The sequence below is a fragment of the Equus asinus genome, chromosome 3 (assembly GCF_041296235.1).
Source record: "Equus asinus isolate D_3611 breed Donkey chromosome 3, EquAss-T2T_v2, whole genome shotgun sequence".
In the NCBI taxonomy this organism is placed as follows: Eukaryota; Metazoa; Chordata; class Mammalia; order Perissodactyla; family Equidae; genus Equus; species Equus asinus.
The window spans coordinates 55,499,553-55,527,315 of NC_091792.1; positions in this window are offsets into that span (position 1 = coordinate 55,499,553).

Sequence of the window (27,763 nt, forward strand, 5' to 3'; positions counted from 1 at the left end):
TGTACCCTGCAACTTTGCTTAATTTGTTGTTTAGATTTAATAGTTTTCAGAGGAGGATTTTGTATACACAAAATCATATACATAAAATATTTATAAAATTGTAGCATCTGCAAATACAGTCAGTTTTATTTCATTCTTTCCAATTCTGATGACTTTTATTTGTTTTTCTTGCTTGATAGCTCTGGCTAGGACTTCCAGTACTATGTTGAATAGGAGTGGTGAGAGTGGGCACCCTTGTCTTATTCCTGATCTTAGAGGAAAAGCTTTCAACATTTCACCGTTGAGTATGATGTTAGGCTTGTCCTTGTCCTATATGGCCTTTATTATGTTGAAGTACATTCATTCTATACCTAATTTGTTAAGAGTTTTTATTGTGAAAGAATGTTATTTTTTTTTTCTGAGGAAGATTCATCCTGAGCTAACATCCGTGCCAATCTTCCTCTATATTTTAGTATATGAACCACCAGCCCAGCATGACTGCTAACAGAGTGGTGTAGGTCCATGCCCAGGAACTGAACACAGGCCACTAAAGCAGAGTGTGCTTAACTTAACCACTAGACCACCAGGGCTGGCCCTAAGAATGTGGAATTTTATCAAATGCTTTTTATGCATCTGTTGAGATTATCATCTGATTTTTTTTCTTTCATGCTATTAGTGTGATGTATCATGTTTATTGATAGTATGTTGAACCATCCTTGCATCCCAGGGAAAATTTTACTTGAGCAGGGTGAATCATCCTTTAATGTGCTGCTGGATTAAGTTTGCTAGCATTTTGTTGAGAATGTTTATGCTTATATTCATCAGGCGTATCGGCTTGTAGTTCACTTTTCTTTTAGTGTCCTTTTCTGGCATTGGTCGCAGAGTAATTGATGGCTTCCTAGTGAGTTTTGGAGTGTTCCCTCCTCCTTAGTTTTTTGGAAGAGTTTGAGAAGGATTGGCATTCATTTTTTAAAATCTTTGGTAAAATTCACCAGTGAAGCCATCTGGTCTTGGAATTTTCTTCATTGGGAGATTTTTGATTACTTATTAGATCTCATTATTAATAGTTGGTCTGTTCAGATTTTATATTTCTTCATGATTTGGTGTTGGTAGGATGTATGTTTCTGAGAGTTTTCCCTTTTCTTCTAGGTTGCATAGGTTGTTGGCATATAGTTGTTCATAGTAGCTTCTCATGATCCTTTGTATTTCTGTAGTATTAATTGTAATGTCTTCTTTTTCATTTGTAATTTTGTTGATTTAGGTCCTCTCTCTTTTTTCCCTGATTAGTCTAGCTAAAAGTTTGTGAATTTTGTTTATGTTTTCAAAGAACCCACTAATTGGTTTTGTTAATCTTTTGTATTGTTTTCCTATTCTCTATTTCACTTATTTCTGCTCTAATCTTCACTATTTTCTTCCTTCTGCTATCTTTGGGCTTTTAGTTTGTTCTTTTTTTCTAGTGTTTGGAGGTGCAGAGTTAGGTTGTTGATTTGAGATCTTTCTTATTTCTTAAGGTAGGTGTTTATTGCTATGAACTTTCCTCTTAGAATTGCTTCTGTTCTGTCCTATACGTTTTCTTTTCTTTTTTTTTTTTGCTGAGGAAGATTGACTCTGACCTAACATCTGTTGCCAATCCTCCCTTTTTTGCTTGAGGAAGATTGGCCCTGAGCTAACATCTGTGCCAATCTTCCCCTATTTTGTATGTGGGTTGCTGCCACAGCATGGCTGCCAACAAGTGGTGTAGGTCTGCACCCAGGAACTGAACACAGGCTGATGAAGCAGAGTGTGCTAAGCTTAACCGCTAGACCACCAGGCCAGCCCCTGCTTTGACTTCTTAATCTTCCTTTTGGGCAATTACTGCAGGTTTTCCCCTTGTGGTTACCATAAGGCTTACATAAAATATCTTAAAATTATAGCACTCTATTTTAAACTGATAACAACTTAACTTCAACAGCATTTCTAAACTTTACACTTTTACTTCTCCTCCACCTCACATTTTAGGTTGTTGATATTACAGTTTACATATTTTTCATAATATTTATCCAATAACAGATTATTGTTGTTATGGTCATTTTTACTACATGTATTTTTAAACTTTTAAACAAGAGCGGTAAGTGAATTATAGACCATTACCATATTACAGAATCTAATTTTGACTATATATTTACCATTCCCAGTGAGTTTTATGCTACATTTTTATGTTTTTATGATGTTAATTTGCATCTTTTTCTTCCCTCAAAGAGCTCCCTTTAGCATTTCCTGTAAGGCAGGTCTAGAGGTGGTGAACTTCCTCAGTTTTTGTTTGTTCTGGAAAGTATTTCCTCTTAATTTATGAAGGACAGCTTTGCTGGTTATGGGATTCTTGGTTGACAGTTTTTTCTTTCAATATTTTGAATATATCATCCCACTTTTTCCTGGCCTAACACGTTTCTATTGAGAAATCTGCCAATGGTCTTATGGGGGTTCCCTTGTATGTAACTTATCTCTTCTCTCTTTCTCCTTTCAAAATTCTTTGTTTGTCTTTGATTTTCATAATTTAATTATAATGTGTCTTGGTGTAACCTTATTAGGGTTCAACCTATTTGGGGTCCTTTGGGCCTTCAGGATCTGGATGTCCATTTCTTTCTCCAGGTTTGGGAAGTTTTTAGCAATTATTGCGTTAAATATACTTGCTGTGCCTTTCTCTTTCCTGTCTCCTTTTGGAATTCCCATAATGTGACTGTTTATTTTCATTGTGTCCCATCAGTTTCATAGGCTTTCTTCACTCTTTTTCTCTCCCTTGACTGGATAATTTCAAATGCCCTGTCTTCTAGGTCAACGATTCTTTCTTCTTCTTGGCTGAGTCTGTTTTTGAAGCTCTCTATTGAGTTTTTCAATTCAGTCAGTGTAGTTTTCAACTACTGGATTTCTGGGTTTTTTTTTTTTTTGGATGGTTTCTATTCCTTTGTTAAACTTCTTATTTTGTGTATGCATTGTTTTCCTAATTTTGGTAGTTGTCTGTCTGTTCTTGTAGTTCACTAAACTTCTTCAAGTTTGGAATTCTTTTTCTGAGAGTAAATACATATCTATTTCTTTAGGGTCAAAGAGATCCGCTTGGTGTTCTAGACGTGTCCACTGGTAATGTCCTTCGGCAGGTGGGGCTTGCATCAGGGTCTATTTGGGACAAAGCTAGTGCCTGAACTCTGAGGGAGGGAGTGTCACGGGTTGAGAACAGTTGGATAGGACTTTGGGCTTGCTCCCTCCCCAAGAGATGCTTGGGGAGTCCCATGGTTTTCTGGGTTCTCTAGTCAGGCTTCCTAGATGATCAGGACTGGGTACTATATTTAGAGGTAGGGATGCTCTGAATTAGCTTCCCTGTCATGGCAAGGCAGCATAATGGGCCTCAAGGCCTGCATAGCCCATTGTTTGCGGACCCAAATCAGACAAGACTGTGCACTGAATTCCCTGGCTATATGGGACCACTGGTTTTGCTCTTCAGACTGGGCAAGTCACAGGTTGTGCTGTTTGTTAAAGTGCCACTTTAAGCAGGGGTATTGGAAGGGCTATGCAGCTTCTTGTGAGCTCTGGTTAGATTCTCTTACTGGGCAGGCTGAAGGCTGTGTTCAGCAATGGGCAGGGCTATGAATCATTTTTCTTGCCTGGGCAGAGCAGGAGAACCAGCTCCAAGGACAGAAAAGCTCTTTATGTTCTTGACTCAAACTGACCTTTGCTCCAAGTTCCTTGATTGAATGGTGCCACTGCCTTTGCTCTGTGCATGATCAGCTCTGCCAGGTGGACCCGACACTTTAGTGTTGCTAGGCAACCTGGCTTTCCAGGTGTTCCAGCCAGGCTTTCTATCTGACATGGCCAGGAGCTACACTCAGCACGTGTGTGGATAATAATTAGCTCCCCTGCCCAGGTGAAGCAGAAAAGCCAGCTCTAAGCAATCTCTCAGGTGTTCCTGGTCAGGCTTTCTGATCAGGCGAGGCTGGGATCTACACTCAGCAGTGAGTGCGGTTATGAATCGGCTCCCCGCCTGAGTGGAGCTGGGAAACAGCTCCACGCCCCACAAGCTCTTTGTGGCCTTGACTGAAGCCAACCTGTGCTCCAAGTTCCCTGGCCAAACAGCAACACTGGCTTTGCTCTGTGGATGATCAGCTCTGCCTATCATACCCTCTCCTCCAGTGTTACTGAGCTAAGCAGATTCCAAGTGTTCTGGCCAGGCTTTCTTGTGAGGCAGAGCCAGGAGCTATACTTGCAAATGGGCTGCGCTATGATTCAGCTCCGCTGCCTTGAGGGCAGGGGCAGTCAGACCAGGCTTCATGGCTGGCAGGCCTCTTTACTTGAAGACCTGAATCTGGCTGACATGTGACTCACCCAGCTCCCTGGTCAGATTGCATCACTGTCTTGACTTTGCAGATCAGCAAAGCCACTGGTTGGAACTACTACTTGGGCACTGCAGGTTGGAACCCAGTCTGCCAAGATCTAAGTACTAGTTGTTGCAAGCCCTGCCCCCTTCTCTTCACAATCAGATTTCTAGAGATCAAGCCCTGCAGATTCCCCCAGGGCTCCCTGTGAGGCAAGACCAGAGTAGGGAGTCCCAAGAAGTGACTAACAATGCTGAGGGAGCTGGATGTCCACTCTGGGTTCTCTTTTCCCACTGGGGGAAATGTAGGTTCAGTGGAGATTTCTCAGAGTGGTGCTGTGCTGGCCTTGGGGAGGGGTAATGTAGTCAGTGTGTAGCCATTCCTCTTACCCTTCTAATGTGGTTTATCTTGGTGTCTGTGGTGGAGGGTGCTTCAGCATCACATCCATGTTCTAGGATTTTCCTAGTGGTGTCTTGTCTATGAATAGTTGTTAGTTGTTCTTCTTGTGAAGGGGAGCAAAGTCAGGAATGACCTATGTCACCATTTTGGTGACATCACTCAAGGGATACTATTTTTTTTTATGTTAAATGTCTTCTTGTGTTTCTTCTCTCCTGTCCTTCTGTCTTTTCAGTCAGGTATCAATCTTTGTCTCAGAATAGTCATGATGCTACAGAAAAGCAAAGAAAGGCTTTTGGGTTTCCAAAATATTGGATTTTGTGTTGCAAAAGCCTAGGGAAACATTGATGATATAAGACTATGTGTTCCTGAGAGAAGTGTCAAAATAGCAATGTAGACAGACTCTGAACTCACTTCCTCCCACAGACACAACCAATTAACAACTACTCTGGGGACAATTACCCCTGAGAGAGAACTGAAAACTGGATAGAAAGAACCCCCACAACAAGGGATAGTCCTGACTGAGGTGGAAGAGGCAGAAATTCCTTTCTGGAGAGGAAAAAAGCCACCTTGACAAGCCACAGCACTTCATGGCTGGCTGGGAGCAATTGTAAGGTATGCAGCCTTCCCTGGAGGAGTAGGGGACCTGAGTAGGGGAGTGTTATCAATATAAGCATCCTTTGATCTCAGCACTACTGAGATGAGTCTCATAATATCTGGCTTTGCTAGCTACTAACAAAAATGGTAAATACCCCTAGAAAAGCTATCAAACATAAGGGAAAAAAAGCTGGCACTTAAAGGCCCCAAACATAAATGCATCCAAGTTGGAAAGCAACGTAAAATCCCAAGAAAGAAATGTGCACCATCCTTTGGTGAAAAGAGACTCACCTGATAGGCTCTGGGTACATCTCGCTGAGAGGTGAGACCTCTCCAGGGACTAAGACATTGTCAACAGCCATTATTGTGACCTAGTGCAGGCATGCTGACACAGACACTGGTAGATGCCATTGGAATTCTTCCCCTGGCCTTTTAGCCCAGGTTCCCTAAACCCACTAGATCCCCAATTTAATCCAGCTCAGCCAGGACAGACAATCTAGCCTAGGGACTGTCCCCAGTGAAAAGCAAGCCCTCAGGCAATTTATGGAACTGCATAGGCTGGGTGCCTGGATCCTCTGCAGCTGGGCATGTGAGTCTGCCTCTGTGGGGCAGGACGTGTGTGAGGAGCAGGTGGAGTGTGTGGGGCCTCTGCAGTGGGGTGACTGGGTCCACTTCAGGGGGTTAGGATGCACACATGGGGCAGGACTGTGTTGACAGTGTGTATGGCCCTGTTGGCAGTGGGACTTGTCAGGTGCAGACTTGTGATTCTCAAACAGCCACAGAGGGGATCATCCCCACCTTCCAAAGCCTGAAACAATTGGGTGCTCCCATGCCTGGGACCAGCTGCACTCAGCTGCAAACCTGAGAGAGCTGACAACAACCTTGCCACCCAGAGATCTACATCAATTGTAAGCCCCCAAGGCTATCAACCAGCCATGCTGGGGGCCTACTCACTTAACAGAAAAACTTCAACATGAATGTGCTATTAGACCTTGCAGCCAACTGTGCTGGGGCTCCCCACACCTGATAAAGTTACTGAACAGTCCATAGCAGCCACACACAGCTGAGAATTACAACCATCAGGCCAGGGGAACAGCCTAGCCACCCTGGGAACCCACAGCAAGAACAACCCTGCCACAACAGAAGGACATATGTAGCCCACACAGGGGACACTCTTGGAACATTTGAAACTGGTGATGAGAGGGCAGCACACTGCTGGGCCTCATAAGGCATCTCTTACATAAGGCCACCTCTTCAAGATCAGATAATGTAGCTGACCCACTAATACAAAGATATAATCACAGACAAAGAATCAAAATGAGGAGGCAAAGGAATATGTTCCATGTAAGGGAACAGGACAAAACCCCAGAAGAAAACCTAAATGAAACAGAAATAATCTACCTGACAAGGAGTTAAAACAAAAAGTCATAAGGATGCTTACTGATCTTAGGAGAAGAATGGATGACATCAATGAGAAATTCAACAAAGAATTGGAAAATATGAAAAAGAACCAATCAGAAATGAAGAATACAATACTGGAAATGAAAAATTCACTAGAGGGACTCAATAGCAGAGTAGATGATACAGAAGAATGGATCAGTGAGCTGGATGAAAGATTAGAGGAAATCACTCAAGCTGAACAGATAAAAGAAAGAAGAATTAAAAAAGAATGAGAACAGTCTAAGAGACCTCTGGGACAACATCAAGTGCACTAACATTCATATTATAGGTGTCCCAGAGGGAGAAGAGAGAGACAAAAGGGAAGAGAATCTTTGAAGAAATAATAGCTGAAAACATTCCTAACCTAAGGAAGGAAACAGGCATCCAGATACAGGAAGCACAGAGAGCACCAAACAGGATAAACCCAAAGAGACCACATTATAATTTAAATGTCAACATTAAATATAAAGAAAGAATCTTAAAAGCTGCAAGAGAAAGGCAACAAGTAACATTCAAAGGAAACTCTATAAGGCTATCAGCTGACTTCTCAGCAGAAACCTTACAGGCTAGAAGGGAGTGGCACAATATATTTAAATTGCTGAAAGGAAAAAACCTACAGCCAAGAATACTCTGCCCAAGAAGTTTGTCATTCAGAATGGAAGGAGTGCTACGGAGTTTCCTGGATAAGCAAAAATTAAAGGAGGTACCATCAAGAAACCAGTTTTACAAGAAATGCTAAACGGACTTACTTAAGTGAGAAAGAGAAGACCACAAATAGGAATAAGAAAATTATCCAAAAAGAAAAAAGCAATAAAATCACTGGTAAAGGCAAAAATACAGTAAGGGTAGCAGATCAACCACCTATGCAGATAATATGAAGGTCAAAAGATGAAAGTACTAAAATTATCTGTTTCAATGATAAGAGGGTAATGGATACACACACACATGAAAAGAAGTTAGGTATGATATCAAAAACATAAAATTTGAGAGGAGGAGAGTAAGAGTAGAGCTTTCAGAAAGAGGTCATACTAAAGAGACTATCAAGTTAATATAGGTTGCTATATATGTAGGTTATTATATATGAACCTCATGGTAATCACAAATCAGAAACCCATAATAAATGCACAAAAAATTAAGAGAAAGGAACCCAAACATAATACTAAAAAAAGCCAACACATCACAAGGGAAAAGAGCAAGAGCAGAAGAAAGGAACAGAGAAGAACTACTAAAAGACCCAGAAAAAAAGTAACAAAATGGCAATAAGTACATACTTATCAATAGTTATTTTAAATGTCAATGGACTAAATGCTCGAATCAAAAGGCATAGGGTGGCTGATTTGATTAAAAAAACAAGACCCATATATATGCTGCATACAAGAGACACACTTCAGACCTAAAGACACTCACAAATTGAAAGTGAAGCGATGGAAGAAGATACTCTATGCGAATGACAAAGAAAAGAAAGCTGGAGTAGAAGTATTTATATCAGACAAAATAGATTTTAAAACAAAAACTGTAACAAGAGACACAGAAGGGTACATTAATAATGATAAACCACAAGAGGATATAATACTTGTAAATATCTATACACCCAACATAGGATCACCTAAATGTTTAAAGCAGTTATTAACAGACATAAAAGGAGAAATAGACAGTATCACAATAATAGTAAGGGACTTTAACATTCCATTTACACCAATGGATTGATCATCCAAACAGATCAATAAGGAAACATTGGCCTTAAACAACACATTAGACCAGATGGACTTAGTATATATATACACACAGAACATTGCATCTAAAAACTGTAGAATACACATTCTTTTCAAATGCACGTGGAATATTCTCCAGGATTGATCACATATTAGGCCACAACACAAGTCTCAATAAATTTAAGAAGATTGAAATAATACCAAGCATCTTTTCTGACTACAACGGTATGAAACTAGAAATAAACTACAGAAAGAAAATCAGAAGAGCCACAAATATGTGAAAATTAAACAAAACGCTACTGAACAATGATTGGGTCAGTGAAAGAATCAAAGGAGAAATTAAAAAATACCTGGAGACAAACAAAAATATGACACCCAAAATTTGTGGGATACAGCAAAAGTTATTCTAAGAGGGAAGTTCATAGCAAGACATGCTTACCTCAATGAACAAGAAAAATCTCCAATAAACAATCTAACCATGTACCTAAAGGAAGAGGAAAAAGAAGAACAAACAAAGCCCCAAATCAGTAGAAGGAAGGAAATAATAAAAACCAGAGCAGAAATAAATGAAATAGAGACTAAAAAAACATAGAAAAAAATCAATAAAACCAAGAGCTGGTTCTTTGGAAAGATAAACAAAGTTGACAAACCTTTAGCTAGACTCACCAAGAAAAAAAGAGAGAAGGCTCAAACAATTAAAATCAAAAATGAAAAAGGAGAAATTACAATGGACTCCTCAGAAATACAAAAGATTATAAGAGAATAGTATGAAAAGCTATATGCCAACAAATTGGATAATCTAGAAGAAATGGACTCATACAACCTTCCAAAATGGAATCAAGAAGAAATAGAGAATTTAACAGACAAATCACCAGTAAGGAGATTGAAAAGATAATTAAAAACCTCACAAAAAATAGAAGTCCAGGACCAGAGAGCTTCCCTGGTGAGTTCTACCAAACATTCAAAGAAAGCTTAATACCTATCACTCTCCAACTATTCCAAAAATTTGAAGAGGAAGGGTAGCTTCCTAACTCATTCTATGAAGCTAACATTACCTTAATACCAAAACCAGACAAGGGCAACACACAAAAAAGAAAATTACAGGCTGATATCACTGATGAACATCAATGCAAAAATCTTCAACAAAATACTAGCAACTCAAATACAACAATATATTAAAAAGATCATACACCATGATCAAGTGGGATTTATTCCAGAGAGGCACTGATGGTTCCACATCTGCAAATCAATCAATGTGATACACCACATTAACAAAATGAAGAATGAAAATCACGTGATCATCTCAATAGAAGGAGAGAAAGCATTTGACAAGACACAGCATCCATTTATGACAAAAGCTCTGAATAAAATGGGTATAGAAGGAAAGTACCTCAACATAATAAAGGCCATATATGACAAACCCACAGCTAATATCATTCTCAATGAAGAAAAACTGAAAGCTGTCCCTCAAAGGACAGGAACCAGACAAGGATGCCCACTGTCACCACTCTTGTTTAACATAGTATTGGAAGTTATAGCCAGAGCAATCAGGCAAGAAAAAGAAATAAAAGAGGTCCAAATCAGAATGGAAGAACTGAAACTGTCACTGTTTGCAGATGACATGATTTTACATATAGAAAACCCTAAAGAACCCACTAAAAAACTTTTAGAAATAATAAATGAACATGGTCAAGTTGCAGGATACAAAACCAACATACAAAAATCAGTTGTGTTTCTACACACTAACAACGAAGTACCAGAAAGATAAATTAAGAATACAATCCCATTTACAATTGCAACAAAAATAATAAAATACCTATGAATAAACTTAACCAATAGGTGAAAGATCTGTACACTGAAAACTATAAAGCATTGTTGAAAGAAATGGAAGAAGACACAAAGAAATGGAAAGATATTCCCTGCTCTTGGTTTGGAAGAATTAACATAAACTGTCCATACTTCCCAAAGCAATCTATAGAGTCAGTGCAATTCCTATCAAAGTTCCAGCAACATTTTTCATAGAAATAGAATAAAAACTCCTAAAATTCATATGGAACAACAAAAGACCCCGAATAGCCAAGGAATCCTGAGAAAAAAGAACACAGCTGGAGAGCTCACACTCCCTGATTTCAAAATATACTACAAAGCTATAGTAACCAAAACAGCATGGTACTGGAACAAAAATAGACTCACAGATAAACGGAAGAGAATCAAGAGCCCAGAAATAAACCCACACATTTATGGACAGCTAATTTTCAACAAGGGAGCCAAGAAGATACAATGCAGGTAGGAAAGTATCTTCAATAAGTGGTGTTGGGAGAACTGGACAGCCACATGCAAAAGAATGAAAGTAAACCATTATCTTGCACTATACACAAAAATTAACTCAAAATGGATTAAAGGCTAGAATGTAAGGTCTGAATCGGTAAAACTACTAGAAGAAAACATAGGCAGTATGCTCTTTGAGATGGGTTTTAGCAGCATATTTTCAAGTAGCACGCCTGAACAGGCAAGGGAAACAGTAGAAAAAATAAGCAAATGGGGCTACATCAAACTAAAAAGCTTCTGCACAGCAAAGCAAACCATCAACAAAATCTAAAGACAACCTAACAATGGGGAGAAGATATTCGCAAAGCATATATCTGATAAGGGGTTAATATCCAAAATACATAAAGAACTCATACATCTCAACAACAACAAAATTAACAACCCAATTAAAACATGGGCAAAATATCTGAACAGACATTTCCTCTAGGAAGTTATACAGATGGCCAACAATCACATGAAAAGATGTTCAACATCATTACCTACCAGGGAAATGCAAATCAAAACTACAATGTGATATCACCTCACTCCAGTCAGAATGGCTATAATTGACAAGACAAGAAACAAATGTTGGAGAGGATGTGGAGAGAAGGGAACCCTCATAAACTGCTGGTGGGAGTGCAAACTGGTGCAGCCACTATGGAAAACAGTATGGAGACACCTCAAAAAATTAAGAATAGAACTACCATGTGACCCAGCTATTCCACTGCTGGGTATCTATCCAATGAGCATGAAAACACAAATGCATAAAGATATAGGCACCCCTATGTTCATTGCAGCATTATTCACAATAGCCAAGACTTGGAAGCAACCTAGGTACCCATCAAGGGAAGAATGGATAAAGAAAATGTTGTATATATACACAATGGAATACTACTCAGCCATAAAAATGAATCCAGCCATTTGTGACAACATGGATGGACCTTGAGGGTATTATGCTAAGTGAAATAAGTCAGAGGGAGAAAGCCAAATACTGTATGATTTTATTCATAAGTAGAAGGTAACAACAACAACAAACAATCACATAGAGACAGAGATTGGATTGGTGGTTATCAGAGGGGAAGGGGGGAGGGAGGAAGGTGAAAGGGGTGATGAGGCACATGTGTGTGGTGATAGATTTTAATTAGTCTTTGGGTGGCAAACATGGTGTAATCTACACAGGAATCAAAATACACTGATGTACCCCTGAAATTTATATAACGCTATTAGCCAATGTTACCACAATAAAAAAAAATGGGTATGGGTAAGTCTTCCTGTCCACACCTCTTCTCCATTCCCAGGGTTAGGGAAAGGAAGGACCCCTGTCTTCCATGATGTCACAGAGTTACAGAATACATAGAACTGCATTATGTGTCTGGCATCACAGAGGTCCTGCATGTTCCACTGTGGGGAAGGAAGCAGTAGCGTATTTCCAGAGGGGACTAAATTTATCAACTCAGATGGACCACACTGAAGAGCAACTGCAAAAGGATTGAGTTCCCTTCATGAAAGATGCCAGGAGAGATTAAGGGCTTCATCATTTGCAGCCAGCATGAAAAGAGGATGAACAAGAACAGGTGGTTTCTCTCTCTCATGGTTATTCTATATTCACCTGGAATTCATGCACAATTCCTTTCAAGCAGTTATGATTAACTATACCACAGTGCAAAATCTCGCAATAGAAACTAAGTTCAGTTATAAGAAAAAATAATTGCACACTTGAATAGATGGACTGGAATTTGTACACAATGCACTTATATAAATCAATTGTCTATAAACTGAGTGATCCCAAGTGCTGCAACTTCCTCTAGTCTCTGTTCCTTTAATATCTTGATAGAATAGCTCAGATCTCCACCCCTTGTATTGCAGAAAATTTAGCCAACCTTAATGTCTCTGAGTATGCTTGGGAATTACATTTTCTGGGCATTGCTCACCTTTATTTCTTCCACTGAATTTTGTTTCTCCTTTTGCTAACTGCTTTCCCTTTTTCTGTACACTGGACACCAATTTCCTACTTCCTTTATTCCTCGAATGCATCACTAACCAAGGTCGATGAGAACAGCAGATTTTTAAAGGAGGTTTGAGGTAATGGAGGGGAATAACAGCAAAAATTACTGTAAGCAACTACTGGAAATAGAACATTAGATATTAGAGTCTTAAAAAGTCATTGCTTCTTTAGGTAGCTACTTAGACATCTTTTTTGTTTTATCAAGAGCCCCCTAAGCCAAAAATCCTAGTGAATTTTCTCTGGAATGATGTTTTAAGGCTCTCTGTGCTATTCTAAAGTTTATTTAAAAATGACCAAAACTGTTTTGGGGTAAGATCCGAGATAAAAGAAGTGAAGATTTAAGAAAGGAAGTCAGCATTCTAGAACACTTAAACAACATGGCAGGCTGAGCTGTTTACCAGTCAACAGCCTTATCTTCTTCTTTAGCTCTTCTGTGTTTTGTCCTATTCTGTAGTTTTTGCCTCCATATAGTACATCACTGTGCAGCTCACGCAGAAATGTCAGTAACTCAACTCAGCACTTCTCCTATATCAGTTGCTAGGTGCACACCGTGCTACTATCATTCTTCAAAGTGCCAGTTTTAATGGAATACTCTTCATTATACACAGAACCCTTATCATGAAAGGTCATAAGTTGCACCACATGAAAAGCTTGTTCCACCTAAGCTTTGGTACTACTGAAACTTGTTCAGAAAGTCCTCCTCATAGTACTATGCAAAGACAATACCTATTCTTATCAAGACCTTAAAAAAGTCTATTGGACTTTCCACAGAGGTGATAGATAGCAGAAGGCATACTAGCCTCACTCCTCAGTCATTAACTACATTGAAATTCAAAGACAGCAACTCCAGAAGCATTGAGACCTGGTGCTGTGGAGTTGTCTAATCAACGTAACTGTTTAGCCTTGAATAAATTAACAGGAAGCAATGTCAGCCCACTGAATCCCAGGAAATCACATCTTATGGAAGAGTAATTAACTTGCTAAAGCTATGAGAGCAAGAGATGCCAAAATTTGTTTAGAAGATTCTAAACCCTATTAGAGATCACACTAAAAGCAAATGGTGTGCATGCTGACGGATTGCTCCTTGAGGAATGAGTTGGAAGTTGCAGGCTGAGCCAACCAGTGCACCTAAGTTAGGTTATAATGCATCAGAAGGGAAGACATTGAAAATCCCCTTGATGCATTGCTTAGAAAGGAAGATGACTCTCCCCAGTCAGTGTTCCATAATTTTATGGCCTTACTCTGAGCCATCGTGTACACCCGGAGCACTTGTCACCCAAGCCTGTGTTTACTGACCTTTTTTGTTGGCGGATGCCATTTGGCCTTCACAAAGCCTGGTGCAAAATTACAGTCATCTTGCATCCTGAGTGGCTAACACATTGCCTTGCATATGGTGAAATTGACACCATATGTCTGATGAAGAGTAATATTCATAACTTAGCTCCTGGTCAGGGAACTGGAGCATAGTGACTGACTCATATCAGCAGTTCAGGACTACAGAATACAGACAAATAGAATAATGCGAAGAGCCAAGCCTAGTTAGAGTAGTTATATCTGTTGCTATAGTAACCGAATAATTCTCTTTCACATGCTCTCTTGACACATTCCAAACATACGGGACATCTTTAAAAATAAGCATCTCTCTCCTGCTTCTTGATCCTGGTATATGCTCTTTCTTCCACCTAGAACTCTTTTCTCTTGCTCTTCACGTGGCCAGTGTGTTCTCATTTTTTAGTATTATTTTTGTCACAATGGTCTTTGACCATGTAACCTAGGTTCTTTGCCCTCCTGCAACCAATTTTATAGCACTTATAACATCTAATTAATTCATTTATTAGTTTCCTTCTTTTATTAGTCTGCTTTTCCTGTTAGAATGTAAGCTCCATGAGGACAAGGACTTTTCTACTCACTCTTTCTTCAGTGCCTGGCACAGTGTTTAGCATAAAATAGGCTCTCAACAGATATTTGTTGACATCTAATTAGTAAACACTCTATATTCATTGTTACATGTTTTGAGACAAATAATGGAAAAGCATTTGTAAAGCACAAGCAAATTTGAGGTCATTGTCAGAAGTGTGATGATATAAAAGGTGATCTTAAGTTAGATTTGCAGGAATAGGATATCCCTTTCGAGTTGCAAATGCTGTGTAGAAAACATTTCAACCTAGTGAAACAAATGGACAAAATATCTTTTAACAAGGGATTTCAAATAGCTGTTATCATAGAAACAATTCAGGTTTTATCTATTACATAAGCTATAGAAAACTGACTGTTTGAAAGTGATTATTTCATTAATAATGTTACAACTTTCCGTCTCAGAATTTTGTAGACCAGTGTGTGTAAAATCCATCCTGGTAGAACTTTACTGTCAATTTAATAACATTAAGGCCTCAAAACCATATGTCTTCAGCTTGGGGTTAGGACTAGACAGTAGTGTAAACAAGTCCAATTTACACCTCTGTAGCTGTCCTCATTTCTGGGGACATGATTGAGAGAGGAGGCTTTGCCTGGGTTCTAAACTCTGACCTGCTGAGTGATTTTGAGCAAGGCATTGAACTTTGCTCTGACATATCTGCAAAATAAGCCAGTTATAATATCTACTTCATAGTTTGTTGACTGGATTAAAGAGAGGTGATATAAAGTAATTAAAGCAGAATGATGCATAACAAGAACTTATTAAGTGTTAACGCATTGTTATTGACATTCACTATTATTTTTTATTAATATTTTGTTTCAACTAAGCAATTAGGAGATAAATCATATCTTCTATAAAGAAGCAAGGAACAGAACACAGAAGCAGGCTCACGTGGTGTTAGGCTCTTGTTCCATGTGATCAGTGAGTTGAATTTTTGATTGACATCTGCTTTGTGTGAAATCTGCATAATCATTAATATCACTTTTCCCAATGATCCAACCACATCTTTAAAATGATCAAAACATCAGAGCATTTATTAGCCTGTTGTTATTGATTGCAAACACGTGACCTCAGGCAGTATAGATATTTGTTTTATCAATAATTGTCCCGAAACTACTGTGAGACAATGAGTAGTATACTTCTTAACAGGTCAGATGAAACTGGAGAGACATTTTCGAATAAGAGATGTGTAGGTTCATAGTGTGTTAGAAATCTGTTTTACTCAGACTTGAAATCTGTGCTATTCCAAAACATTATACTACTCCAAAAACAGCTGTCAGTGATTTCTTTGTGGAGAAAATGAAATGAAGTCAGAGTTTCTTACCTGATCAATATTATGATTATTTAGCTCACATCCCTTGAGTGTGTGGTATTATGTTATAAGCTGTGTGGTTGTTTATCAGGCATTTTGTACTAAAGCTTTGTTAACTCTAATCTTCTAACATTGGAGAGAAATTAACTTATTACATTATATAACCAAATAATGAATATAAGTAGTTTTGTGGCCATGCAAATAATAAGAGGACTGTGCCCAATATGACTTTCTTCCTTACTGTTGGCACCAAGATTTGTGCAGGAATCAGGAGGCAGCCATGTTTCTCGGAAAAATCTGGACCTCTACCTGGTGCTAGGTTAGAGCTCTTAATAATCACAATGTTTCCATTTTCCTTGGCAGGGAGTGGTTTAGGAATAATAGTAAAGATGATGATGATGATGATAAAAATATTGGTGAACATTTACTCTGTACTTACTACATGCTTGGCATCAATCTAAGTGCTTTGCGTGTTTTAATTCATTTAACCTTATGAGGTTTTTCTTTTCAGAATGTGAACGTGGTTTTTTGCTATAGGGGGAACTGAAAAACAAAGAAAGACCTTTAAGAGCTTTGTAAGATATGGAATTAACCAATTTCGAAACAAATTTACCACATAACTTGTTGTCAAATGATACAATAAATGTGCTTTCTGTTTGCACCACTGTTTTTGTTGGGTCTTCTGTTAACTGCAGCTGAAAGCATCATAACTCACATGGACTATGCATTAAGTTATTTCAAACAACAGTTCTCTGACTGAGGAACTCACTTTACACCAAAAGAAGTAGGGCAAGAGAATGAGGCTCCTGGGATTCAAAGGTGATGGTAAGCCTATTAAAGCACAAGTTAAGAAAGAAAGTCTTAAGAAATTGGGCTGCTCCCTAGAGGATATGCTTGCTGCTCTCAGCCAATGACCAATCATAGTGGGTTTCCTCCCTTAGTCAGAACACATGGATACGGGGATAAAGGGTGTTAAATATGAACGAGACCTCTCAGTCTTACAATAAATAGCCCAGTTAAAAAATTTTGCTTCCTATTTCCATGACTTTGAATTCTTCTGGTTTAGAGCTCTTAGAGCTCAAGGGAGACTTGTTTCCACAGGGGAACATAAGAAAGTCCCCTTCAATTAGAAGCTTCTAGTAGCACCTGGTCATTTTGGGCTTCTCATGTCGCTGGGTGAGCAGATATAAAAAGAAATATGGTGTAGAGTTGGATAATGAATTCTGACTGCCAAGGGGAAATCGGATTTCTTTCACACAATGGGGGCAGGCAGGATATGGATGGAATCAGGGGTACCCACTGGGATGCCTCCTAGTACTGCTATGTCCAGGGATAAAATTTGATAGGAGACTTTACACACCTAGTTTCCATGGGCTCAGATCCCTCAGAAATGAAGATTTGGGTCAATCAGCTGGGTAGAGAACGCTGACAAGCTGGGTGCTAGCTGAAAGCAGAGGGGATATGTAATGGATTGTGCGGGAAGAAAGTCATAAATATCAATTTGACTTCCTGAACAGTTGCTGAAATAAGAACTGTAGCACCTTGCCATACTTTCTTTGATATTTAGTGTGTATATTTATAACTTAGAAGTTATTATAAACATAATTTAAATATAATTTGTTTTCCTTTTCCCTCTCTTTTCCATACTACTTTATATGGTACAGTTAATGTTACAAGTTAGATTGTAAATTGCAGAATATAGAGAAAGGCTTGTAAAATATCTACTGGAGGAGTAGACAAACCCAGAGATACTGGATTTAGATCTGGATGCCTAACTGAGGCCTTGGGTTGCTTCCCTTTGGGGAAAGGGAAAACATGTTTTTGTCTATTAAGGAAATGGATGCTTAGTGCTAGGAAGAAAGATTTTTAAAAATGTTTTGTTTCAGTAAATTCTTTAAATGAAGATTCAATATACACACAGAAAAACAGACAAACTAAATGTGCAAATCTTGATGAATTATCACTCTTGAGAAAACACTGCCCAAGTCAAAAAGTACAACATTACCACTAGCTCAGAAACTTCCTCGTAAATTCTCCCAATCGGCAACACTATCACTCTTTCCAAATTTAACCACTACCTTGTCTTCTAAAAGCGTAGATGTTTGCTTGTTTTTGAACTCTATATTAGTAGAATCCTACTGTTTTAATTATTTTTTCTAGCTTCCTTTGCTCAACCTTATGTTTGTGAGATTTGTCATATATAACAGTAATGTATTCATTTTCATTTCTGAATAGCGTATAGAATTTTAATGAGTGTACATTTTTCTTTGCTATAGAATATTCCATTGTATGGTTAATAGACAGTTGGATTTTCTTGTAGCTCTTTTTTTGGTGGGGGGTGTGGGGACTTGAACTGTAACAGTGGCTCTTCCTGTGTCTGTAATCTGTCAGCCCACCCTGCAGATTTGGACTTGCCAGCCTCCATAATTGCATGAGCCAATTCCTTAAAATAAATATCTTTCTTTGTATATACATATTCTAATGATTCTGCTTTTCTGGAACACTCTAATACACCTGTTGTTTAACTTTTTAAAATTAAAGATACATGTTCTATTAGAGTTCTTAGTTTCAAGCAACAGACTCTGACTCTGGCGGAGTTAGTTATGTTTTCCAGGAGCCCATTGAATAAGCCGTGGGCTGGCAGAGGAAACAGGTTGTCTGACAGCCTCAGGGTGGTTCATCTTGCTACCTACTGATCCAGGAGATCATCAGAGGAGCATTTGGTGAGCATTTGCAGCAGCCACTGCTGAGTCTAGGTTTCAGTCAATCAGCCAAGCAAACAATATCTATGTAATTCCCTCAAATATTAATCCAGAAACTTGTAAGTGCACTCATATCAATAAATTTAGCTAAATGCAAAATTATTTATTCCATCCTTCTTGTTCTATTTCTTTTAGGATCTATTACTATACGTATTTCCTCCCTCCCTCCCTTCCTTTCTTTTCTTTTTAAATTGAGATATCATTGACATATAACACTGTATTAGTTTTATGTGTTCAACAGTGATTTGATATAGGTATATATTGAGAAATGATTGCCACAATAAGTATAGTTAACATGCATCACCACACAGTTATAAAATTGTTTTTTCTTGTGATGAGAACTTTTAAGACCTACTTTCTTAGCCACTTTGAAATATACAATACAGTATTGTTAGCTATAGTCACCACTCTGTACATTACATGCCCGGGACAAATTTCTTTTATAACTGGAAGTTTGTGCTTTTTGACCACCTTCACCTGTTCTTCCACTCCCTACCCCCCACCTCTGGAAACTACCAATCTATTCTCTGTATCTATAAGTTTGGGTTTTTTAAGATTCCATATATAGGTAAGATCACACAGTGTTTGTCTTTCTCTGTCTGACTTATTTTGTTTGGCATAATACCCTAAAGGTCCATCCATCTTGTTGCAAATGACAGCATTTCCTTCTTTCTACAGCTGAATAATATTCCAATTATATATATACATCACATCTTTATTCATTCATCTGTCTATAGACACTTAGGTTGTTTCTATATCTTGGCTATTGTAAATAATGCTGCTATGAACATGGGGGTGCATATATCTTTTTGAATTAGTGATTTTGTTTCTTCCAGATAAATACTCAGAAGTGGAGTTACTGAATCATATGGCAGATCTATTTTTAATTTTTCGAGGAACTTCCATACTATTTTCCATAGTGGTTGCACCAAGGTACAATACCACCAACAGTGCACAAGGGTTTCCTTTTCTTCACATCCCTGCCAATACTTGTGTTTTTTCTTTTTGATAATAACTATTCTAACAGGTGTGAGGTTATATTTCATTGTGGTATTGATTTGTTGAGCCCCTTTTCATATACATGTTGGTTTTCTTAGCCCTTAATTATAATGTCACTATGAACATTCTTGTACATGTATTTTTGTACACAAATGTAATATTTCTATTGAGCATATACATAGGAGTGGAATTGTTGAGTTAGAGTACGTGTATGGTCAACTTTAGCGGTTACTGCTGGACGGTTCTCCAAAGTAATTTCACCCATTTCCGTTGCCATCAAGAGTCTATGAGGGTTCTAGTTGCTTCAAAGCTTTATCATACATGGTATTTATAGTCTTTTAAAAAAGTAAACTTTGTTGAAATATAGCATACTTATTATAGAAATGTGCATAAATCACAAAAGTACAGCTGGATGAATTTTAATAAAATAAAAAATTCTGTATAGCTGGCACCCAGATTAAGATGTAGACCATTACTCATACCCCAGAAATATCCCTTTGCCCACTCCTGTCTACCTTGCCTAAAAGTACTCACTATTCTGTCTTCTGACACCACCGATTAGTTTTGCCTGCTTTGAACAATATATAAATGGAATCATGCAAGATATGCTTTTCTGTGTTTGACTTCTTTTGCTTGACATTATGTTTGTAAGATTCATCCATGATGGGGTTGTATATAGTCATACTTTTGCTGAATAATATTGTATTGGATGAATATATCACAGCTTATTTTTTCTACCATCAATGGACTTTCGGGTTGTTCCTAGGTTTGATTGTTATAAATAATGCTGCTATGCACATTCTTTTGTCTTTCTTTTGGTGAACACACACACACACACACTTACATACTTCTTTTTGTATGTACTGGAGGAGGATTGTTGGGAAATAGGATATGTATGTGTTCAGCTTTAGTAAATACTATTGACTAGTTTTCCAAAGAGATTTTACAAATTTGCATCGTCATCAGCAATGTCTGAGAATTCCAGTTGTTCCACATTCATATCAATACTTGACATCATCAGTTGTTTTAATTTTAACCATTTTCCTGGGTGTGTGGTGGTCTTGTTTTTAAAAAATACTGTATTTCTCTCATGACTAATGTGATTGAGCACTTTTTATTTTTTGGAGGAGGGGAGAAGATTAGCCCTGAGTTAACATCCACCACCAATCCTCTTCTTTTTGCTGAGGAACATTGACCCTACATCCATGCCCGTCTTCCTCGACTTTATATGTGGGATGCCTGCCACAGCGTGGTTTGATAAGGGGTGTGTAGGTCTGCTCCCGGGATCAGAACTGGCAAACCTAGGCGCTGAAGCAGAGCACGTGAACTTAACTGCTGTGCAACCGGGCCAGGCTCCTGAGTGAACACTTTTTGCTCACGGGTCATTAGGATATCTGTGTTTGTGAAGTGCCTATTCAGGTCTCTTGCCCATTTTACTATTTGCATGTTTTTCCTTTACTTGTTGAGTTTTAGGAATTCATTATATACTTTGGATATGAACCCTTTCTTGCATATATTTATGGCAAAAATCATCTTATGCTCTGTGGCTTTGTAATGTCTTTTGATCAACCAAAATTTTTAAATGGTCTACTTTATTGTCCTTTACTCTATGACTAGTGATTTTTGGGTACTGTTTAAAAGTATCTGCCTACTCCAGGAACATGAAGATATTATTCTATCTTATCTCCTGTAAATTTATTATCTAGCTTCCAAATTTCAACTTACAATCCACCTGGAATAATTTGTGTGTGTGTGAGGCGTGATGCAGGGGACAAGTTCATTTTTTTTTGTATATGTATATCTAATTAACCCAGCACCATTTATTAAAAGAATTGTCCTTTCCCAAATACTCTGCAGTACCACTTTTGAACCATACCAGTAAAAAATGTAATTATGAGAAGCCAAAGGAGAGGACTATATTGGGCAGTTATCATTTTTGGCTGGCTAAACTTGAGCCTCTTCCAGCAATTATAGACTTAGACACTTTAAGAGGTAGATTTCACACCCAACAGAGAAGCTGAAAATGAGGGCCATACAATTCTTTATGGAGGAGGATATGGGCACATGACTTATGCTTTGCTAATCAGACTCAGTAAACCATGTTTTGAATCAGACTTTAGTCACATGAAGATTCAGAGACTACAACAGAATTCATTCTGAAAATAGATGTCACCACCAGCATGGAGTATGGTCTGCAGAATTAATAATGCTCAGAGATGGTATTTGGTAAACTCACTGATTACACTATAGAGCAGAGTAAGCATGAAGTTCTCAAGATTCCAGCTGAGGATGGTGATGATGGCAAACAGATCTTGGTTTTGAATTTTGGTTTCAGCATTTCTTATCTTTGTGACCTCAGGCTTTTCTAAGTCCAGTTTTACTCATTTTTAAATTTGGGAATGCTAATACTTCAGTTTTAGTGGTTTGGTAAGGATTAATGATGAAGGATATGAAACATCCAGATCAATCACATATTGTACAGCCAAACACAAGACAGATGCTCAACGAATAGTGGCTGCATTGGTCAACATACTAGTCAGAATGAGAATGTGGTTTCAATTCCCTTATTTTAATAAGGGAATTCTCATTGGATTTTTGAGGAGAAAAATCTTATTCTAATACAAAGACTTTGTGCCTTATCTTTGGTCATCAAATTAACCAATTTATAACATTGCTTATAAGAAGCATGATAAAAGATTTAAGAAAACTCAGCCCAGATTCATTATAACTACTGGATATAAAATGACCTCTTAGATGACTCGTGAGTATTTTTCTTCTTGTATTGTTCAGAATATTGGCTGAAGTCCCAGCTTAGTTCACTATAGTTAAAAAATTTTTGAAGCAAATATTTCTATTGATACTATAAAAGTGATACCAGATCATTTTAAGACATTTAAGCAAAGTGGACAAGTTCGAAGAAAAGTAGAAAGAAATCCTTAAATTCCACAACTTAAAATAATTGCGGGGGCTGGTCCAGTGGCACAGTGGTTAAGTTCGCATGTTCTGCTTCAGTGGTCAAGGGTTCACCAATTTGGATCCTGGGTTCGGATCCCTGTGCGGACCTACGCACAGCTTGTCAAGGCACACTGTGGCAGGCATCCCACATATAAAGTAGAGGAAGATGGGCACAGATGTTAGCTCAGGGCCAGCCTTCCTCAGCAAAAAGGAGGAGGATTGGCAGCAGATGTTAGCTCAGGGCTAATCTTCCTCAAATAAGAAAAGAAAAAAGAGAATATAAAATTGCAATGTTAACATTAGTAATAATTATTTTAGACATCTTACTAAATATATGCAGACTGAAAAGTGCATCTTTTTCTCTCTCCATATGTCTCATAAATGTAGGTATTATATGTATTTCACATAGGAGACATAGAATACTTTAATAACACTGGAATCATGCTCTTTTTAAAGTAAAATGTATTTAATTGTACCTAACTGAAAAAAGAAATTGGAGCAAAATTGCTAGAGTCAACAGATTTCAGATGTAGGATAAAATTTCTTCACCAGAAGAGATACTAGCTCCCAACATTATTCTAATGTTAATTAAAGAAAATTATGAAATCCATTAAGAAGTTTGAATTGCTTTTTACTGCATTATATAACATGGTTTTTTAAATTGATTGTATAGACTGACTCTGTTTTGAAGCTTAAAGTGATTAACAGCGTGATTCTTTGTCCCATCTCCTGCTCTTGAACCTCCTGATTTTGACTTATATTATTTTCACTTTGTTAGGAATTTTTAGAACATTTGTATTATATTTTAAAACCATCGTCTCCTGGGCATTCTGTTTCAATGTCTATTTTATATTCAATGCTGATTCTTAATCTTTTTAAGGCAGCTTCTTCACTCTCAAATTTCGTATTTGGTTCTTCCTTTGTTCATCAGTTTGACCATCATTTATTCGAGAAAGTCCAGTGATCCCACATGCTTGAGACTGTCTGCCAATTTATTTTCTCTTTGAGTAACTAGCGGGTTGTTATAATATTAGGCCATGCATTTTTTCCACTTTATGTTCGAAATTTAATAACTTAATGAGAATATATCAGTCTTGATTATTCTGCAACCTTTTTTAATACTAGAAGGTATATTTTAAAATTTTGATTTCAGTTTTGTTCTAAATTTAGAGAAATGCTTCTGTATTATTTCTCTGTGTACTTTTTTCTATTTTATTTAAATGAAGGATGTCATTTATCTGCTCTTTGCGTTTACCAATTTCTTTCAATTTGCTTTAAGCCTTTTGCCTTTTTGATCTCTCCTCATTTATAGTTGTTCCAATACATTCTCCATGCTATTATTTCAATTTTTAATTTTTTTCTTCCTGTTTCTAATTTATTTATTAATAAAATGCTGAAGATTTTTTGTTCTGATTTTTTTCCCTTTAGCTCTTCAACTTCCCTTTTTCTGTTTTATCATTTTGTCCTTGAGCTCTTATTTTATTGAACTTATATTCTTTTACAGTGTGAAGCACTTCTGGGGAATCAATTTTGTTCTTTGAGTAATATTTTCTTTATGCTTTCATCTGTTATTCACATGCTAGGACTGAGTTTTTTTTTGCTGTAGTCTTTTGGCGTTACTTTCATGACGTATATTTTCATCCAGCTCATTTTTGACAGAGTGCTCTGTCAAAGTTTGTTATTACATAGTATAGGTAAATTCTCTTTGCCATATTTCCCTTCATTTGGAGAGCTGATTGATTTGTTAACTTAGGTGCTACATTTTGAGGGCTGGTTGTCTGTTCTATCGTTCTTTCTGGAGCCCAGGGGCTCACGGGTAGGGGAAGGAGATATGCAACCCTTGTTCTGGAAAACGTGGATTTGGCTTTCTCCATGAAATGCTACAAATGTCTTCTACTAGGGCCTGCTTCTGTTAACAGTCATTATGTTTTCCTACTGAAGATGATTGGCCGCAGTGTCTGTTCTTGTCTCTCTGGGATCCCCCAGGATTGTGTAGGGGCTGATACTATGCAAAGTCTTCCCTTCTCTTTTCCAGAGTTGCCTTCTCACCTCTTCAGTTTGCGTCTCTCCAAATTGGAGGATATTAGTACCATTCTTAGGATTTTTTCAACCCACTTTCTTTCCTTAGCAATATTTTTGGAGAATGAGGCACATGAAGTCTTATACTGCAGGCTATTTATGGTCTTCACTTACCATACATATAGTGTATAGTCACAGCTTTTGCTGTGGACTTGTTAATGTATTTGATTATGTGGCACTGCCCTAAACACCTCAGGTGTAATACAATACACGGTTTATGCAAATATTTTTAAAATTCAAAAAAACTCTGAATTTCTGCTTTCTTTTGCTTTCTATGCTTCTGTTGCCCAACATTTATAGTGCAAAACTTCTCTCCTTCCTTTGTCTTCTTGCTGCTGTGAATTTGAGACTGTTTTCTTTTTCATTACTCCTTTTTAAAATTGTCTTAACCCAAAATACTGGGCTGTGACTTCATGTTATGCTTTATATTACAAGGCAAAAAAAAAAAAAAAAAAAAAACCTATTCAGAATAGGGAATTGCATAAAATCAGATGTATTCATTTAATGAAAGTTCATTTTTGACTATCTGGCCATTATTTACCAGGAACATTAATTCTATCATATTTTAATTTAAAAATATAATAGTGCTCTAGATACCAATTATCTTTCTTTTCTCAGCATTTATTATCTAACCAGTCTTAAAATGGAAAATTATTTTGAAAGAATTCATGTGTTGTTTAATGATGCTATATTTTATATATATACACCCTTTTGAAATAATATTTTTCTTTTTATAAAAATGCTCGTCAGCAAAATGACCCAGTCCTGCAACCCTTATTGCAAATATGTATAGTTATACTAGTTTTGTCCTTTCCCTGATGGTAAATTACACAATCATCTATATTTCAGCCAGTAGCTGTGCTTTATCCTCCTCTAAAGAACCCATAGACACACACACACATAGACACACACAGATACACAACAAGACAGTTGTTTTTTCAGATTACCAGAGTGATATAGCAAAATGTTTGACATTGGATACTGGAAACTTTAATACAAGGAATTCAGCTTGAGATTTTAACAAATCTCTAACTAGGCTTCTAAAAACAGATTCGCAATACCTGAATCAGGATTACTAAAATGATTGCTGGAATGAAGTATTTTATATTCCTTCTTCTAATGATAGAACTATCTTATAAGATGTTTTAAAGAAAATCTTCATTGTTTCAGTGTTTCTATACTAAAAAAAGGTAAAGAATATATTTCATTAAAAATAGTGTATTGTAAGTCCAAGAAAAAGTCTTCATTTTTCGTTGAAATCTAAACATTTTCAATGAAATTAAACATATCCAGTAATTTTTCAAAAAATAATTTGATCCAGATTGCATTTTCTCTTCAGGAGTATGCACTCTTCTCTCATGTTGGATGTGGTAGTTTTCATGTACAAGCAGGAGAGCAACTACACTGAGATATTTGAAAATGTTATATAGCATAAGATCAGCTTGAAAAACTGGTGGTTATTTTTCTATGCAGAAAGAGTAAGACTGCCAGCATTTAAAGAATTTACTACCTTTAGTAGGTGTGGCAGTTACTTACATTTACTAAAATATTTACCATAATCAAACGTGCACTACTATTATTTATAATGTGTGTTCTTTTGTTAAATTAAATACAGCCCTTGTAATAATATTCCAGGCAATAGAAAACTGCTAAATATTTCTTTGTTTGCTTACTTAATTACCTAAATAAGAACAAATTTACGAGTCTTCTGTTCCATAGATGGGAACAAAATCCTTTCCTTAGATGCTGGGAATCATGAATTAAATCAGTGAGAGAACCGATGTGCTGTACTCTTAGATCCCAGATTTTTTTCCTGGAACTCTTAGCTCCTATTAGCAACCACTCTGCAATAATATCTGAATGTCATTAAATTATATTACCTTATAAAAATTATTAGTGTCAAGGTGTGGCTTTTTATTGGTCTAGTTTATATTAGTTTAGGTGATGATTTGATTTCTTGTTTTTATATTTAATTGCTACTATTGAGTCCAAAATTCCGTTCCTAATTTGAGAATGCTCAGGAAAGGAGGCTCTAGTGCTATGCAATTTTCTACCTTTTTAGTAGTCATCTGTCCTTCCTCCTTTACTTTCCACAAGATTATGCTTGCATCTGCTAATTGCTGGAGAAACGTACACAGCCATGCTGTCTGTATTTAATTTATATCCTGGTCCAGAATCTCAAGTGGGTCCTCAGTGCTGTTGGCAATCATACTATTTTTCCCTAGTATTTTAATTCTTCTGCTTTCTCTGAGATGACTATTTCATACATTCTCTATTTTCAAAACTCTCAACATTTTCCCCCCATTCTCATTCCCATCTTCAACTTTTATTTTTATAATAGGAAAGAATTTCTACACTACCCCATGACCACAGCTTGCCGCTGTCCAGCCCCAGCCGAGCAGGGTCTCCTGAGGGATGGATGGCGTCGGCGAAGGAGGAGGCAGTGAGACAAGGAGTTTGGTGTCCAAGTCTAACTTTATTTTGTGTATGTATGATTTATATAGGGCTCAGGGTATGCAAGGATGATTTCATGAAGCAGTCCCAGTACATATTTTTGGCTCACGTAAGTGGGTTTTTGCAAGGTAGATAATAGTCCTAAGAGTAATTGATTGCAAGGTAGACAATAGTCCTAAGAGCAATTGATTGTGTGTAGGCCAGGGGGGAGTCAAGCTTCTGTAATTCTTTACTTCAAGGAGGCCACCCCCAGCGGCCTCTTGACTCAATGGGCCGTGGCAACCACCATCCTCCTAGAGAGATCTGTGGGGGCTACAGATTTCTTTGTTCCCTCTCCACTCCCATCGCTTCACCCGACCAAAGGACGGGTCAGAATGTTCTTTCCCTAGAAGATGTTTTTCCCCAGAACTTTCCCTAGAATATTGCATTGTTTCATTCTCATTCCCAGGACCGGGCTGACTTCCCCTGAAATAACCCCAGGTGCAGAACAGAGTAAGCAGAAGCAGGA